The 20478-nt window shown below is 31.1% G+C and overlaps 1 pseudogene; it reads right to left on the bottom strand.

The window, feature by feature from the left end:
* LOC149528002 (U-box domain-containing protein 45-like) overlaps positions 1-19353 on the bottom strand; it is a 65783-nt pseudogene extending 46430 nt beyond the window's left edge.
* Positions 19354-20478: the final 1125 nt, after the last annotated feature.

Below are 20478 nucleotides of genomic sequence, written 5' to 3'. Positions count from 1 at the left end.
CACTAATGATTGGAGACATGTGTCATCAAATCACTACCTCTCTATACGTAATTTTTTAGCATCTTTCTATAGCAAAGTAGCGACAACCATTGATTATACTTAGATCATGTGGACAACATTTGATGCATCACTTAAGAGAAATATGGTGGGTCCCTTATTCACTATCTTGCTATACATATCCTTCGAGCAACTCATCATAGTGAGATAGCGACAACCATAGATTTGAGATCAATTTGAGGGCATGGAAACTATATGAATTACACAAGATGTGGTTGGTCCCTTATTCGCTACCCCGCATAGAGTAAAAAGTACATATCTTTCCATAACGAGGTAGCGATAATTGTTGATTCTGCTTTGATCAAATGATTAGAATCTTTCATAAGTTTTATGCATGGGGTGTGGGTCCAGGTTATTGATGATGTAAGAAAATCCTGCACAACTGGCATATAATACCATATTCTAAGCCTAGTCACATTTCCATGTTGCTTGGGTCCCACCATGTGTTCATTTCACAGTAGCTCGCTATGTCACTAACAGTAAGATGCATAATTTTCACAACAATGACATAGTGAGCTCCAATGTCTTATCAAAACTCAAAGCTGGAAAAATAAAGGCAAGTCAAGTCACAATTGTCCTCATTAATGCTTCTAACATAATAATGAAATCATTACTCACCACATCACTTGGAAAAATTTATGGTCATCGGGAAGTTTGGAGGTCATCGTGTCATGTATTTCCCAGCTATTCACTATGTCGCTACCAATAGGGTGCTTATTTTTCCAATAGCGACATAGTGAATCATCAGAGAAACCATGTTTTAGTGACTTCTTTTGCCCACTTTTTACTTGGTTCCCTTTTTGGATCTAACAACATTGACAAAGTGCACGTGACTAAATACTTCAAATGCAATACAATCTCCAATCACTGCACCTCCATTTTATAGCCCCGTCCTTTAATTTTGTTGTAGTCGCTATGTCACATAGGGTAAAACACCTACATTTTTCTATAGCAAAGTATCGACTGCCATAGATCTTACTAGAATCAGACAATGAGGAACATAAGAGAAAAAAGCCACTTGGGGCCATGGAAAATTTGAGATGAATACATAATATTTGCAACATTTTTAAAAATATTTTGAGCCCAAAATTTTTTAAAAGGACTAAGACATAGGGTTTAACAAATGTTTTCAATGGCTAATAAATCTAAAGGACCAAAGACCAAAAACCCTAATCACCATTAATGGATTCAATTTTGATTTTTTGTGCCTAGGTGAGGGAAATTTTATCATGCAAAAAATCAAAGTAACAACACCTATGGCACCATTTCTTCCTACAAGGAGGACCATTATTCAACTTTCATGGTGCATCTTGTTTAGTCATCAATGAGCTTCTAGAATGGGTGTGCCTATATCATTGAGGGGAGGTGACATTTCTTTTCTTCCTCCATCTTCCTATTAGGATGCTTCATCATCTTTGGAGGTTGATTCAGCTTCATACATGGACATGTTACCTTGCTTGCCACCTTCTTTTGGGTATCCACCAGATTGGTTCATGGTATCTTTATTCATCAAGGACTTGTCAACATTTGAGCAAACTTCAGAGGTAACATCCACTGCATACTAAATCTATATCCCTTTTCCATCTTCTTATCCATAGTAGGAAGCATAGTTGCACCTATACTTCGTGTATCTTCTTTCTAAAGGGAGAAATGTTGTTTGTAGACATTGGATTTTCTTCTATCTTCAAACACTTGTCATTTAGAGATCCTTCACTAAGGGGGGATTTCATCAAGGGATTCTCTATTGTATATGCATGATGTATATCATAATGGGGGGTTCTTGATTACTCCATCCATTCATGCATCTTTTTATATTGCACTTTTCTCTCTTTTTGAGGGAGGGTTTTTCCATTGAGGTTTTCCCTCTTTCTCCATTTGCAGAAAGATTTCATTGCATTATGTGTTCAACATTGCATTTGTACATGGGTACCTAACATGGCCTAGTAGCTAGGACCCATTATGCATTTCATCTTAGCTCTTGTGAGCTAAAGTGCCTTCCCCTAAGTTACACTTAAGGGGGGTGTTAATGTAAATAATTATTATTTATATTTTACTTAAGTTTACTTAGGTTAAATGTATTATTTTATTATTTATTAGGTTAGGCACCTTGGAGTATGCACACTCATATGAATTTTTTGTGTTGACAACATAGGAGTACACAACTCTAATTTAGCACATGGTGTCTACAACACATAAACAACTGAGTTGTCATGTAGACAACACAATTTTTTGCACTATTATTCTAGCACATGTTGTCTACAACATAATTGTACTTGCTAAACCTTTGTAGTTTTATCCTCTCATCATTTCACTAACTCCTGTGCTTAATGGAGGATAACCCACACCTAGTGGACATGTACCTGGTTGTATGACTTATCATGTTGCTAACTCCTTGGTATTCTAGATGCATCATAGAGGCCTTTATATTCAGACACCTCTAGTGTACTATACAATCAATGAATTGAATATCATATTGTTATTCTAATCATACTTTGTTGGTATTTTGTGCTAGTTATTGTGGTTCTTGGTCTTGGGTGAATTTTTCCCTAAGGAAAATTCTTACAAGGAAATTTGAAACAAGGGGAAGAATGTTGAAAGAGATTTTGTCCATTCTGATGATGAACTCTTAAGTAAGAGGGTTGAAAGAAAAAGGAAAAAAGTGTTCTCCCAAGATGTGGATATCAAGAGAGATCTCAAGGAGATGGAGCTGGATAGAAACAAATAAGGGGAGCATAAGGACTTCCTTGAGAGCAACAGAGATGAGGGTGATCAAGGGTCTCTAAAGGGAATCTTAGGGAACACAAAGATAACGATGAAGGATATTGGTACCCTAAAGTAGCAAATGTAGGACATATTAAGGGATTTGGATCAACTCAGCAAGATGGCAAGGGGGGAGAGAATACTAGGTCAACACATAGATAAACTTTCTAAGGGTATAAGCAATGTGAAAGAGGTAAAGAATTTGATGAAGTGTGTGTCACCACTTGAAGCCAAAAATAGAAATTTAGACCAGCTAGGTAAAGACCTTCAAAAAGGATGGATGGGTTGGATACTAGAGTGGGTAACTTGGAAAAAAAATGGTTAAGAAATTGGTAGATTAGAACTGCAATATATTGAAGACCATGGTGAACAACTTTAATACCCTATTAAACAAGCTGGAATAGAGTAAAAGCCAAGAATTTAATGCTATGAAAGAGGAACAAAGCTTGAGCAAGTGCACAAGGGCTATTTCCAGGAAGAATGAAGGTGCAGAAGCAAAAAATTTGGATGACATGAAAGCATCTACAAATAGTATGAACATCCTAGTAGACCAAACAATAAACCTTCTAAAGACTTTGTAGTTATCCTAGAGTTTTCTTTTTGCTTTTCTTTTGCTGTCTTTTCATGCATAGTTGTATTTTGGCCTCTAGTTTTTGCCTTGATTTGTCTGGTCTCTTTTGGCTATGAGGCCTTTTATTGTTTAAGCTTCCATGCTCTTGTTTCTATGATACTTTGTATAAGGTTTAGGTCCTTTAAAACCTATTTTTATGTAATCAAAACACCAAAAGTAACTATAAGTTCTAATGTGAAACTTATAAAATCTTGTAGTAATACCTTGTACCTTGCATGTACTCAATCCATTAGTTTCATGTCAATAATCTTCATGGTTTCATCTCAATAATCTTCATAGTTTTTTATTAGAGGAGGACCCCTAATTTATCTCTTAGATACTCAATGGATCTTTAGGCAATGACTTGGTAAATATGTTAGAAATTTGTTCTTTAGACTTCACATATTCAAGCCTCACTTGTTTCTCTTGTACTTTCTCTCTCAAGTAGTGATAGTTAATAGATATGTGCTTGAATTTTTCATGTATCACTCAATTCTTTGAAATTTTTATTGCACTAGTATTATCACAATTGACAGTAATAGGCTTGGTTACTTCCTCTTTCATTCTATCCATTAATTTCTTGATTTAAATAATGTTAGAAGAATTAATTACATCAACAACATACTCAACATTAGCTATAGATTGTGATATACAACTTCATTTCTTGCTAAAAAATGTAATCAACCTTTCTCCTAAAAAGAATGCACACAGTACTAGTGCTCTTTCTGTCATCCACATTACTAGCCCAATTTGCATCAATATAAACTTTGAGTTTAAAATCCCCATCTTGTTAATATTGTAACCTGTAATATTTAGTTCCTTTAAGATATTTGAATATCCTCTTTATTGCAATCATATGTGTTTCCTTAGGATTAGAATAAAACCTTTCAACAATTCCAACTGCATGGGCAATATAAAGTCTACTATGCACACCATATTGTAATTTTTCAATCATTGATCTAGATAATGTCTCATTCACTTCAACATTGTCATCTTCCTTAGATAATTTATGTCCAATCACCATAGTGTACTAACTCATTTTGACACATCTATGCCAAAAGTTTTCAAGATCTCATTTATATACTTATATTGAGTCACATATATACCTCTTGGTGTTTAATAAACGTATAATTCAATGAAAAATTAATCTCATCAAACATTGACTTCTCAAAATCTTTTCTCTTTTGATCAACAAATGACTTAGATAGAAAATAATTACCACCAAATATAATATCATCCACAAATATTTCAACAATAAATAACATATTTTTAGCTTCACTTTTCAAATATAGATTACTTTTTTCATTAGTTCTTACAAAACCAATCTTAATCAAATATGAATGTAACCTCTCATACCATGTTGACAGTTCTTGTTTCAGTCTACACAAAGCATTGTTCAACTTGTATTCTAGGTTTTTCCAATTAGGTGCAATAAATCCTTCTGACTTTCAATGTAGACTTCCTCTTCCATTATTCCATTCAAAAATATAGGTTTGACATCCATTTGATAAACCTTGAATCTTTTGTATGTATAATAAGCCAAAAAATTTATGACTCCTTCCCATCTAGCAACACATGCAAAAGTCTCACCATAGTCAATTCCTTCTTCTCTTTGCAAACTAATTTGGCCTTATTCCTTACAACTTCACCTTTTTCATTTAGCTTGTACCTAAAAATACTTTATTCCAATTACATTCCTATCTTTACATCTCGATACTAGTGTCTATATGATTATTTTTCCTAATTTTATCAATCTCTTGATTCATACCATTAATTCAATCATTATTCTCAATAACAACTTCAATCATTCTAGGCTCAAAATCAACAATCAAACAAATATTATCTTTCAACTCACTTCTTGTCTCAACTCCATTTTTATCTCCAATGATTTTTTTGGGTGAATGGTTTCTTCTTATATATTTTGATAAAATTGGTTTAGTTCTTTTATCTTCAACATTATTTTCACTCACTTGGGGATTAATGTTCATCTTTGGTTATTTTTTCTATGGATTGGGTATTATAGTCCGATGCTTGGTAGTGTCTTATTATAGCTCAATGTTCCTATATTATTCCTCAATTTTTTTCTTCTATTTCTCAGTGTACCATTGTAATGACCTAGTCAAGTGCACAAGTGCAGTGTCAAGTGCATCATCATAGACACAAAGAAAACTTCTTGTAATCCTCAGGTTCATCCTTGCTTTTCTCATCATTTTTCTCTACAATCTTATCAACCCTAACATTTGCATTTTTAATTATAGCGTCAATCATCTTATATAAGCATTTATAAGCCTTTCTCCTAGTTAAGTAACCTAGGTATATACCTTCATCTTACTTTGAATCAAATTTCCCATTTATTACATTTTTATGAATATAGCACCTAATTTAAAATATTTTGAAACAACTCAGATTAAGTGTATAACCATATCAGAGTTTATAGGGTGTCTTATTTGTTCCTTTCTTCAACTATACTAGGTTGAGAGTATAGATAACATTACTAACAACTTCTCTCCAAATAATTTGTGCAACATATTTCTCCATCATTAATGTTCTAGCATAATTAAAAATAGATTTATTTCTTCTCTCTACTACTCCATTTTGTTGTGGTGTTGTAGGGGCTAACAAATATTTCTTGATTCCATGCTCAACATAAAAGTTATTTAACTTATTAGATAAATACTCACCACCTCTACCAGATCCTAAGAATTTCAACTATTTAGCTATTTCCTTCTCAACTCTTTCTTTGTACCATTTAAAAATATCAAAAGTATATGACTTTAGCTTCACAAACATGACAATCATCATCCTAGAACAGTCATCAAAAAATAGTATGAAATATTTATCTCCATAATAACTTTCTCTTGTTGGTCCACATAAGTCAGTATAAATTAACTCCAAAATATCATTAAATGTGTGTGTCTTTCTAGAAAATCTAGATTTAGTCATCTTACCAAGTTGACATTGTTTACACATAGCATTGCCAATTTTTCCAAACTTAGCAAGCCTCTAACTCTTCTCTTTCTACTAATCTTAGCAATTTTATCAAAGTCCACATGAAAAAGCCTCTTATGCCATAACCAAACTTTTTTTTTTTTTTTGCATAAAATCATGTATCAATTCTAGAATCTAGATAAATTAAGTTACCTCTTATTTTTTCTCCAGTATCAATTCTAGAATCTAGATAAATTAAGTTACCTCTCATTTTTTCTCCAGTACCAATCAAATTTTATTTCTCATCATAGATCTTTACCTTCTTGTCTTGAAATTCAAGCTTGTGACCTATATTGTTCAATTAAGCAACACTCAAAATATTATATTTTAGTGCTTTCACCCAATAAGCATCATCACATCTCATTTTATCATTAAGCATCAATGATCCTCTACCTTTTACTAGACATGGAACACCATTTCCAACTTTAACCATTCCCCCATTATATAATTCAAATTTATCAAAATTACTAATGTCATCAGTCATGTTATGTGAATATCCACTATTAATAATCCAAGTATCATTCTTACTTACATGTGAAATAAGGTCTTTTCCTTCTTCATATCTTTCATCATTGAGATCTTCTTTAACAACAACAACATACACCACTTCAAATCCATCTTTCTCATCTTTAGTGTATAACTTAGTGTTGATCTTAGATTGGTTTTGAAAAGTAAGTGTCAACACACTTAAGTTATTTACTTAGTTCATGTCAAACAAGTAACATATGTTGAGAAAAACATAGGCTGTGCGAAGACATAGTGAGTGTCGAACCACTCATGTGCCAAGTCACTCAAGTGCCAAGTAAATAGTATATGTTGAGTGACATAGAATTTGAGTAAACACTAGATGCTAAGAAATGCAAGTGTCAAGTCACAGCAGAAAGATTAATGCATGCCAAGCATCAGAGACTTTAGATGCTAAGTGACACAGTCTTGCAATATTTGTTTGTAATGGCACAAACAACTATGTAAACCATTTTTGCATCGACTTAAGATTGAATTTTGATATTTTGGAGATAAGGAAAAATCTATAGTTGGACTCCCTATGCAATTACATGTAGCCAATCAGAAAATGGAAAGGATTAAATAGAAAAATGGATGAATCTCAACCGTAGCTTCATACCTAACCCTAAGTCACTAAGTCTTCTTAAGGAGGATGAAACCCTAAACTCTCTATGAGTATTTAAGGAATGCAAGGAGCTAAGAAAGAATTTTTCATGTGAAAATAGAGCATTCATGGTGGTTTAGAAGTTATGAAGTGACATTGAATTGCAAAATCACTTAGAGTAGAATAGAGGATAGAGAAGAGTATACAACATAGAGACATCTGATCGAGAAGGATCAAGAAGAGAAGTATTTAGAGGTGATATTTTATTAGGCAAGCAAGTTCTAACTACAATATCAAAGCTAAGACATTCTAATAGGTGATTTCAATCAAAATCTCTTAACAAAGTAGTCCTAATAGGCTGTATGAAATCCTTTAATAGGGTGCTTACTTAGTTGTAAGATAAAGTCCTTTAACAAGGCACACTTCTAATAGTGTGTTGAAACCCTCTAACAAGGTGAGACCTAATAGTCTTTGTAAGCATTTAATAGGGCAGACCTTTTGTAGTGCCTACCCGTAGTTCACATTTTTGTTTTAATTGCCAAACTCTTTTAGGCTAGTTTTATACTTGATGTTTAGTAGCATTACTTTAAGATTATCAGATATTTCTTTATATTCAATTTAATATATAGTGAGATTACTTGGTACTCTATATTTCATGTATGTATGATGATTATTTAGTGTTTTCAATTATCGATGATGATTAGTTAGATGGTTTATTATCACATGTGTCTTTTTATGGATACTTACCCCATACTGCATGTGTATGGTGTGCGTGTTTGTTTTCTTTATGTATGATTTTTCTGATGTGGTTAAGGAAGGGAGTCATAGTCACCTGCTAGTCGAGATCTACATGATGCACCACTTCCTTCCATTGTTTGTTTAGCTTAGAATATTGTGTCTGTACATGCGTGGATTTTATGCAGGTTGGAGGTACTGGGTATCGACTTCCCTGAATTGCCAGGATGAGCGTACCCTATCGCATTATCTCAATGGTAAGAGAGGGGAGATAAATTCTTAAGTCCAAATCCTAAACCCTTTAGCCAATTGTCCTAATTGATAATTAGGACAAGTATCTTAGTCAAGTACCCTCTGAATGCATCAAATGATGTAATTTTGTGATTATAACCCTTTTAGTTTGATTTAGTATGTGTTTTTCTATGATGGATTTTCGTATGTTGCTTTATGAGTCCTTGGTGTACTTTCTATTAATTAAGTTTAATTAAAAAGATTAAATTAATGATTTAATTTAATGAGAATTATTATGACACTTTAATATTTAATGGAATTTAATTAATTGAGAAATTAATGTAACGCCCCGCCAAGGGATCCAAAAGAATTAACCTAGAGTTTCACTAAGTTTGCTAAACATTTTTTTTTTTTTTAAGTAAGAATGTATATCATACACATCAAACACATAGTAGCAGAAGCAATAACATGTAATCATCAACAAACATACATCACAAGTTACATTCCTTAAGGATCCCAAGACGTTGAGTCACATTTAAATTTAATTAATTCTAAGTCTAACAACTACCACATCCACATGAAAGAATAATAAGAAAGTCCAATGTCCATAATATACATTTGTTCCGAATGCCTCTTGACAATTTAATTCGGAATGCTCAATCATCCACTGTACATGTCACAGGGTATGAAAGGCTTAAAAGAATATACATATGTAAAGATAAAGATACATCATCCTCAAATCCATGATACAAAGTACAGTAAAATAAATGAAACTAATAACATACCTGATACATCCATACATTCATAATGATAAAACATTTATCATAAAATCTAACCATCCATCATAATAATCCAAGAACATAGTGAAGGTAAATGCCAACCAAGAAAGCTCTAGCCACGGTGACCACGGACAGATCTCAATGGTAAGAGTAAAAAGCACTACCACCCGACCGCGTGGAACCTAAATGGTCCACTCCCACCGCGCTGAGGAGATAGTCTCAAGTCCCAAACAAGGTATCAAAACACAAAACACAAGTACTCTCTAAGTCTAGGAAATCCTAAAAGTATACTAACTCAAGGGTTCCAACATAGATAGACATCTAGACCCAGAGGCACCACAAAGACACGTAGGAAACCTGCTATGCAAGTGGGAAAGTGTCATCGCAAAAGTCACGTAGAAGTTACCCGAGCAATCCCTTAGGAATCCTGGGTCCCTAGTGATTCCTACGGCCACTAGTATCCTCTCGTACTGACGAGGCATACTATGGAATGCAAGGTCATAACCAAACGTTCTCTCTACCCCATCCTAGCTTGTATTAGCACTCAAGGTATGGGAGAGAACATACAATTATCTTGTTAGGTTCATTTAAGTCAATATTTAGGTGAGATGTTTTCACTTGTTAAAACAACTTACAATGGGTTACTCCAGGCAGCCTCTTAGGGCCCCGATCGCCATTGCAAGCCACTTCCCAGCACTACACATAGATAACCTACCCTAGGCTCATGAAATCACAAATCAAAGAATCATAATAAAATCACCTCAGTCCTATACAAGCAACTGAAAAACATCATAAAAGATAAGCCACAAAAATTACATCAGTTCTTCATGAGCAACAGATAAGCATCAAATAATAATCATATGATCACAACAGTTCTTTATCAGTAACTGAAGGCATCAATGATAAATCACAAAATCCAATGGTTCTCCAATGAGCAACCAGAAAGTATCCCAATAATAAATCACAATACTGATCAAAGACTCCAAAATGGTCAAGTCAACACATGACATCATCAAGAACATAACAAACACTTCAGTCCTCTCAACCGACCGAAAGCAATCCAAGTGTAACTAATCGAGACTCAAAAATGGTTATCAAATATAACTGATCGATGACTCAAAAATGGTTATTCAATATAACTGATCGATGACTCAAAAATGGTTAAGTCAGGTATCTTTTATACATACACTTCAGTTTCACACCAGAAAACTGGAAAGCAATAACAAACAGTAATCACAAACATGTCATAGAGCATATCAACACATCACCAGGGTTGGGTTTAAAAGATCGAGATCAAAACAACATAACATCACATTCACATAATCCCCGAGCCTCTGGTAACAACCTAGGACAGGTAAACGCTAGGACAAAACCTAAACACCCCATAATACAAATAACACATAGAAATATAGAATAGTCTCACAATTTGATTTAATCTTAATAATATAATTTTAATTCAAATGTACGAGTTTCTATTCTCGTTTCCAGTGTATAATCCAGGTACTTATGATTTACAATATATCCCTTAACCTATTCTTATATTTAATTAGGATCAAGCTAAAACCCTAATTTGGTTTTAAAACAATTTTCTAAAATGATCTAAAGACAAGATACTTAACAAAATAAATAGGTAATTTATCAATTTACAATTTTCATTTAACTATATTCATCAATGGTTAATTTTAATTAAACTAATGTTTAATTAAATTAACTAATGATAATCAACTAAGTTCTTATATTATCAACTCTAGAATTATCAATTATTAATAATTAATATAATTACTAATAATTTTATAAAATAAACTTATTTTAAATAAATTATTATTTAAATTAATTAAACAATAATAAAACTTATCAATATTATTAAATAATATCAAAGTTTACATTATGAAATGTATTAATATAATATTATTAAATTATATTTGTTTTAATATTAAAATCTATTAATAATATTAAATTTGTTAATTATTATTATTATTTAAAAATAATAATTATAAATTAATATTAATATTATTAAAAATAATAATAAAAGAAAATAAATATTAAAAAATAAAATAAATAAAACAATATATATTTGATATAGGCTGTCGGCCTTTTAACTAAGCTAGCACGGCAGGCCTGCTGATGCAGGGCCTGCGCCAGCAGACTGCCGGCAGCAACCACCAAGAAGGTGGGTACGGGGGGGTGTGGGTATTCCCGCCCCCTCCCAAAGCATATAAATTTTTTTTTATTTGTTCAAAAAATTTATATTAATACTTTTCAAATATATTTAATTTTATAAACATTGTTTTAAACAATCTTCTTTTTCCAATATATATATATATATATTTTTAATAAATGATTGAAATTTTAATCTGATAGAACTAACCACTCAAATCTCTAAATTAAAATATTCCTTAAAAGAATATCGTCTCTTTTTAATATAAAATTTATATAACAAATTTTTTCTCTTTCATTTTAATAAAATTTTCCAATCAAGATTTTATTTTCTTTCAAAAGCTCTCCCTAGTTTAATTTGTAAAATTCTATCATCTAGAACAAGGGTTTCAGATTGATTTATTCTTCCAATTCTATTATATAGATGAAATACAATATAGTATCATAAGGTTCATAACAAGAGAGCGAAAGGATCAAACAGTGGAATCCAGACAATTCGGATTTATAATCCACAAGCACAAAGAAGACAGGATTATCAAATTGCATAATTCAACCCGTGATCAAACACAAGACCCTACCTCAACCTGATGCTATTATGCAATCTCCAAAAACTGTAAGAGAATTCGCTCCTCTTCGATAACCTTTCTTCTGAAAATCTTCTTTAGAATTTGCCTTCTGAAATTTGCTTCCAAAAGTGTCTCCCAAAATTTATGTCTCCCCCCAATTCCTTGTCCAAATTCCTGTCCCCCAAAAATGAACCCCCAAAGTTGTGATAAGGAGTCTTCTCCTCAAATCAAGGCACTAATTGTGCGTTCACCTGAGAGGACTCTTTGATCCACTAAGTTAACTCAAAATTATCTTTTACTAATCTTTGCTTTCTCTTTTAATGCACCTTAAATGAATCATTAAATAACTTTATTTAATTTTTCCACTTGACTTCTATTTTTAATCTTTATTACTTTTAATCCCATGCGCACATTATGAAATTAAAATAACATTATTATTTCCTCTTATTTTATCTTTTAATTTATTTCTTTATTTTCAACACATGCTCGCATCATGCAATCTCACAACTTTTAATAATTAATATATTTTCACTTTTTAATTTATTTTAGAAACTTAATTGATAAAATATTTAATTAACTTAAATAACAATAATATTTAGCATTTATTTAAAAATGAACTCTAAATATATTATTATTAAATTAAATAAATATTATAATGTTCTAAATTATCCTTAAACTTTTATCTCCAAATTTAATTCTTTTTATTGAATTAATTTCACAATTAATTAAATATAATCAAATATTAAAATGTCATAATAATTTTCTATTAAATTAAATCATTAATTAATCATTTTAATTAATTTCTTTTATATTTAAACTCATGCTTAGATCATGCGATCTAGAAACCTTTAATAATTTAATATCTTTTCCACTTTTAATTTATTTAAGAAACTTTAATTGATAAAATATTTATTAATTCAATTTATAATAATATTTACCATTTATTTAAAAACAAACTCTAAATATATATTATTATTAAATTAAATAAATATTATCACATTCTAAAATTATACTTAAAACTTTTATCTCCAAATTTAATTCTTTTTATCTAATTAATTTCTCAATTAATTAAATATAATTAAATATTAAAATACCATAATAATTTTTTATTAAATTAAATCATTAATTAATCTTTTTAATTAAACTTAATTAATAGAAAATACATCAAGGACTCATAAAGCAACATATGAAAACCCATCATAGAAGAACACATACTAAATCAAACAAAAGGGTTATAATCACGAAATAACATCATTTGATGCATTCGGAGGGTACTTAACTCAGATACTTGTCCTAATTATCAATTAGGACAATTGGCTAAAGGGTTTAGGATTTGGACTTAAGAGTTTATCTCCCCTCTCTTACCATTGAGATAATGCGATAGGGTACGCTCATCTTGGCAATTCAAGGAAGTCGATACCTAGTACTTGCAACTTGCATAAAATCCACGCATGTACAGACACAATATTCTAAGCTAAACAGACAATGGCAGGAAGTGGTGCATCGTGTAGATCCCGACTAGCAGGTGACTACGACTCCCTTCCTTAACCACATCAGAAACACCATACATAAAGAAAACAAACACACACACCATACACATGCAGTATGGGGTAAGTATCCATAAGAAAGCACATGTGATAATAAACCATCTAACTAATCATCATCGATAATTGAAAACATTGAATAATCATCATACATGCATGAAATATAGAGTACCAAGTAATCTCGTCATATAATAAATTGAGTGTAAAACAACATCTGATAATCTGAAAGTAATGCTACTAAACATCAAGTATAAAACTGGCCTAAAAGACTTTGGCAAGATAACTGAAAAAAAAAGACTTAGGGGCAGGCACTACAATTAATTAAATAAAAAGGAATTAAATTTGGTGATCAAAGCTTTAAGTCTAAATTTAGAACGTGATAATATTTAGTTAATTTAATAATAATATATTTAGAGTTCATCTTTTTAAATAAATGCTAAATATTATTATTATTTGAGTTAATAAATATTTTATCAATTAAGTTTCTAAAATAATTTAAAAAGTGAAAATATAATTATTTAATAAAATATTCTAGTTCGCATGACTTATGCATAAGATTAAATAAAAGAAATTTATTAAAAGATAAAATAAGTGAAAATTATAATGTTATAAAGTACACATGGGATTAAAAGTAATTAATTAAAATAGAAGTCAAGTAGAAAATTAAATAAAGTTATTTAATTATGCATTAATGTGCATGGAAAGGATAAAAAGAGTAATGCAAGATAAAGAAAGATTAATTAAAGCTAATTTTGGAGTTGAGTCTTGTAAGCATTGAGTTCTCCCAGGTAAACATATAGTTAGTTCCCCAATTCAAGGAGAGAGAACCCTTTTATTATCAATTGAAGGTCAGGGAAGGGGGGAGGAATTTTAGACACGAATTTTGGGAGGAATTTGAAGACGGGAATTTTGGGAGACAACTTTTGGAAGCGAATTTCAGAAGGAGAATTCTAGGATAGATTTTCAAAAGAAAGTCATTGAAGAGGAGCGAATTCTATTACAGTTTTTGGGGATTGTGTATTAGCATCAGATTCAGGTAGGGTCGTGCATTTGACAGCTAAATGATTCATGAAATTCAATATGCTCTGTCTACCTCGTGCTTGAAAGGAAATTGTTTTCTCAGATCTTGTTGCATGAATCTTACCACCCTTCGTTCTAGAATTGTTGCTATTCAATTTCATATGTAAATCTAGATTGAAAAACCTATTTAGAAAACCTCATTTAACAACTGAAAGAAATTAGAATTTGATTTGGGAAGGGGTTTGAAATAAAAATGAAGATTTTAGATAGAAAAATTCGAACGGTTAATAGAATTTTCTCTATCAGATTATAGTTGTAAATGTTATAAAAAAAATAATAATAATAGAAAATTAGAATTTAAAAAAAAATTGTTTTCTTAATATTAATGAGTATTTAAAATAACATAAAATAAGAATTATTTATGTATTTAAAACATTATTATAGGAATTGAAAATAAAGTTAAATACACTTTATTAAGGAGAATTTGTTTTTATAATAAATAAAATATAAAATGATAAAATTCTATTATATATATATCCTTTGGGAAGGATGGTTTCAATGTTTCAATTTAAAAATAAATATTATAAAAAATAATAATAATAAATAATAATAATTTAAAGTAATTTAATTGGGGGCGGGGGCCACCATATCCCCACCCCCCACCTAACTGTTGGGCGACGTGACTGACGCTGACGCAGAGTACTGCGACAATGACAGTCCTTGACTGTCACGGCCGTAGGCCCCTGCGACAGCGCAATGGCCGCAACCTCATTTAAAAGGCCGGCGAGCCTTTTCAAATAAACGCATTGCTTTTTTTTTAAAAAGTTTATTAAATTTTATTAATATTGTTTTTAATAATAGTTATTTTAATAATTGGTTAAATTAATACTAATGAAATTTAATAAGTTCATTTTAATTTAGTTATTAATAATTTTTTATTAAATAGTTTTGTTAATTATTAAATAATTAATAATTGATAAGAAAATTAATATAGTTGTAGCTTTTAATTAAAAGATTTGAATGATTAATTAAATGTTAATTATTTAGTTATTTTATAAATAACTAATAATTAACTATATTAACATTGATTTAATTTAATTTAAATATAAAGGGGGTTAATTTTGTATTTTACCTAAACATAGAAATGGGTTAATTGAAAAGGAGTAATTGCGAAAACTTATTACTTAAAACATATGTTTAACTGAAAATGGGAACCAATCATTAACTCAACAATATATTGTCAATCAAATTCATACTTTGAAATGAGAACTGAAACTTTACTTATAACCCTATTGTGTATTTTGAGATCAACCCAAACTATGAAACGATATTGTCTTGATTATGTTTTGGGGTTGTTTTAGCTTTGACCAGTCTTAGGTTGTTACTAGAGGCTCGGGAGTTTGTGAATGTGAGGTTATGATGATTTGTTCTCGATCTTTTCAAACCAACCAAGGTAATGTGATAGTATGCTCTATGATGGATGTATTTCATGTTTGTTATTGCTTTCCAGTTTCCTTGTGTGAAGCTGAGATGTATGATATGAGATACCTGACTTAACCATTTTTGAGTCATCGATCAATTATATTTGATTTTCTTTCCAGTCACTTGGGAGGACTGAAGTGTATGATTTGTTCTTGATGATGTCATTGTGTGACATGTTTTGACTTGACCATTTTGGATTCTTCGATCAGTATTGTGATTTATTATTGGGATACTTTCTGGTTGCTCGTTGGAGAACCATTGGATATTGTGATTTATCATTGATGCCTTCAGTTGCTGATATAGAACTGTTGTGATCATATGATTATTATTTGATACTTATCAGTTGCTCATGAAGAATTGTGGCTTATCTTTTATGATATTTTTCAGTCGCTTGTATAGGGCTGAGGTGACTTTATTATGATTCTTTGATTTTTGATTTCATGAACCTAGGGTAGGTTATCTATGTGTAGTGTCGGGAAGTGGCTTGCAATGGGGGTCAGGGCCCTAAGAGGTTGCCTGGAGAAACCCATTGTAAGTTGTTTTAATAAGTGATAACATTTACACTAAATGGGAATTAAAATGAACCTAATAAGATAATTGTATGTTCTCTCCCATGCCTTGAGTGCTAGTACAGGCTAGGATAGGGTAGAGAGAATGCTTGGTTACGACCTTGCATTCCGTAGTATGCCTCATCAATATGAGAGGATACTAGTGGCCGCAGGGATCACTAGGGACCCGGGATTCCTAAGGGATTGCTCGGGTAACTTCTATGTGACTTTTACAATGACACTTTCCTGCTTGCATAGTAGATTTTCTACATATCTTTGTGGTGCCTCTAGGTCTAGATGTCGATCTATGTGTTGGAACCTTGAGTTAGTATACTTTTAGGATTTCCTAGACTTAGAGAGTACTTGTGATTATGTGATTTGATATCTTGTTTGGGACTTGAGACTATCTCCTCAATGCAGTGGGAGTGGACCATTTAGGTTCCATGCGGTCGGGTGGTAGTGCTTTTTACTCTTACCATTTGAGATCTGTCTATTGCTACTGTGGTTGGAGCTTCTTGGTATGCTTGTTTATCATGTATAGATGATGTTGTTTACTATGCTTTATTCTAGTATGTAGATTTCTTTTATGCATATGTTGTAGCATGTTTTAGGTATGATATCCCTATTACTATAGTACTGACGATCTTATCGGTGACTTGGGATGTTACGCGTGGGGGATGGCTAGGGCCCATGATGGTCTAATGATGCTATTGATGGTTGGGAGGAACCACACACTTAGATTAGTTGTGTTTTATGATGTTATTGATGTATCATGTATGTTATTAGTTTCATTTATTTTACTGTACTTTGTATCATGGATTCTTGGAGGATGATGTATCTTTATTTCTACTTATGTATATTCTTTTAGCCTTTCATACCCTGTGACATGTACAGTAGATGATTGAGCATTCCAAATTAATTTGCCAAGAGGCATTCGGAAGAAATGTATATTAAATAGACATTGGACTTTCTTATTATTCTTTCATGTGGATGTGGTAGTTGTTAGACTTAGAATTAATTAAATTTAAATGTGACTCAACGTCTTGAGATCCTTAAGGAATGTAACCGGTTATGTATGTTTGTTGATGAGTTTAAATATGAGAAATTAATTAAAAGATAAAATAATAGAAAATAATAATGTTATTTTAATTTCATAAAGTGCACATGAGATTTAAGTAATAAATTAATTTAAAATAGAAGTCAAGTGGAATATTAAATAACGTTATTTAATAATTCAACTTAATGTGCATGAAAAGATGAATGCAAAATAAAAGAAAAGATAATAAAAGTTAATTGGGAGTTTGAGTCTGTTAAGCAAGGAGTCCTCTCTGGTGAACGCACAATTAGTGCTCCGATTTGAGGAGAAAACTCCTTATCACAACTTTGGGGTTCATTTTTGGGGGACCGAGGAATTTTGGAGAGACAGGACTTTTGGGGAAAGAACTTCGAAAGCAAATTTCAGAAGGAGAATTCTAGGAAAGATTTTCAGAAGAAAGTTATTGAAGAGGAGCGAGTTCGCTTACAGTTTTTGGGAATTGCTTATTACCATCAAGTTCAGGTAGGGTCTGATATTTTGACTCTTAAATGATTTAAGAAATTTAATATGTTTTGTCTACTTCGTGATTGTAAGAACTTGTCTTCTCGAATGTGTGAATTCTTCGTTTTAGATCTTTGGCTATCTGATTTCATCTGTAAATCTAGATTGGAAAACTATTTAGAAAACCTCATTCGTAGGTAAAATAATGTTTAAGCATGAGTTTAAATATGAGAAATTATCAATTGAAGGTCAGGGAAGCGGGGAGGAATTTGAAGATGGGAATTTTGGGACACAACTTTTGGAAGCGAATTTCAGAAGGAGAATTCTAGGATAGATTTTCAGAAGAAAGTCATTGAAGAGGAGCGAATTCTATTACAATTTTTGGGGATTGCATATTAGCATCAGGTTTAGGTAGGGTCGTGCATTTGACAACTAAATGATTCATGAAATTCAATATGCTCTGTCTACCTCGTGCTTGAAAGGAAATTGTTTTCTCAGATCTTGTTGCATGAATCTTACCACCCTTCGTTCTAGAATTGTTGCTATTCAATTTCATATGTAAATCTAGATTGAAAAAACTATTTAGAAAACCTCATTTAACAACTGAAAGAAATTAGAATTTGATTTGGGAAGGGGTTTGAAATAAAAATGAAGATTTTAGATAGAAAAATTCGAACGGTTAATAGAATTTTCTCTATCAGTTCATAGATGTAAATGTTATAAAAGAAATAATAATAATAGAAAATTAAAATTAAAAAAAAGAATTTGTTTTCTTAATATTAATGAGTATTTGAAATAACATAAAATAAGAATTATTTATGTATTTAAAACATTATTATAGGAATTGAAAATAAAGTTAAATACACTTTATTGAGGAGAATTTGTTTTTATAATAAATAAAATATAAAATGATAAAATTCTATTTTATATATATATATATATATATATATATATATATCCTTTGGGAAGGATGGTTTCAATGTTTCAATTTAAAAATAAATATTATAAAAAATAATAATAATAATAAATAATAATAATTTAAAGTAATTTAATTGGGGGCGGGGGCCACCATATCCCCACCCCCCACCTACCTGCTGAGCGACGTGACTGACACTGACGCAGGGTACTGCAACAGCGACAGTCCTTGACTATCGCGGCCGCAGGCCCCTACGGCAGCGCAGTGGCCGCAGCCACATTTAAAAGGCCGGTGGGCCTTTTCAAATAAACACATTGCTTTTTTAAAAAAAAAGTTTATTAAATATTATTAATATTGTTTTTAATAATAGTTATTTTAATAATTGGTTAAATTAATACTAATGAAATTTAATAAGTTCATTTTAATTTAGTTATTAATAATTTTTATTAAATAGTTTTGTTAATTATTAAGTAATTAATAATTGATAAGAAAATTAATATAGTTGTAGCTTTTAATTAAAAGATTTGAATGATTAATTAAATGTTAATTATTTAGTTATTTTATAAATAACTAATAATTAACTATATTAACATTGATTTAATTTAATTTAAATATAAAGGGGGTTAATTTTGTATTTTACCTAAACATAGAAATGGGTTAATTGAAAAGGAGTAATTGCGAAAACTTATTACTTAAAACATATGTTTAACTGAAAATGGGAACCAATCATTAACTCAACAATATATTGTCAATCAAATTCATACTTTGAAATGAGAACTGAAACTTTACTTATAACCCTATTGTGTATTTTGAGATCAACCCAAACTATGAAACGATACTATCTTGATTATGTTTTGGGGTTGTTTTAGCTTTGACCAGTCTTAGGTTGTTACTAGAGGCTCGGGAGTTTGTGAATGTGAGGTTATGATGATTTGTTCTCGATCTTTTCAAACCAACCAAGGTAATGTGATAATATGCTCTATGATGGATGTATTTCATGTTTGTTATTGCTTTCCAGTTTCCTTGTGTGAAGCTGAGATGTATGATATGACATACCTAACTTAACCATTTTTGAGTCATCGATCAATTATATTTGATTTTCTTTCCAGTCACTTGGGAGGACTGAAGTGTATGATTTGTTCTTGATGATGTCATTGTGTGACATGTTTTGACTTGACCATTTTGGATTCTTCGATCAGTATTGTGATTTATTATTGGGATACTTTATGGTTGCTCGTTGGAGAACCATTGGATATTGTGATTTATCATTGATGCCTTCAGTTGCTGATATAGAACTGTTGTGATCATATGATTATTATTTGATACTTATCAGTTGCTCATGAAGAATTGTGGCTTATCTTTTATGATGTTTTTCAATCGCTTGTATAGGGCTGAGGTGACTTTATTATGATTCTTTGATTTGTGATTTCATGAACCTAG

The sequence above is a fragment of the Cupressus sempervirens genome, chromosome 11 (assembly GCF_028749045.1).
Source record: "Cupressus sempervirens isolate cs-2001-9-10 chromosome 11, ASM2874904v1, whole genome shotgun sequence".
Classification (NCBI taxonomy): Eukaryota; Viridiplantae; Streptophyta; class Pinopsida; order Cupressales; family Cupressaceae; genus Cupressus; species Cupressus sempervirens.
The sequence above is the reverse complement of the archived record's forward strand: the minus strand, read 5'-3'. Positions and strand labels throughout refer to the sequence as shown.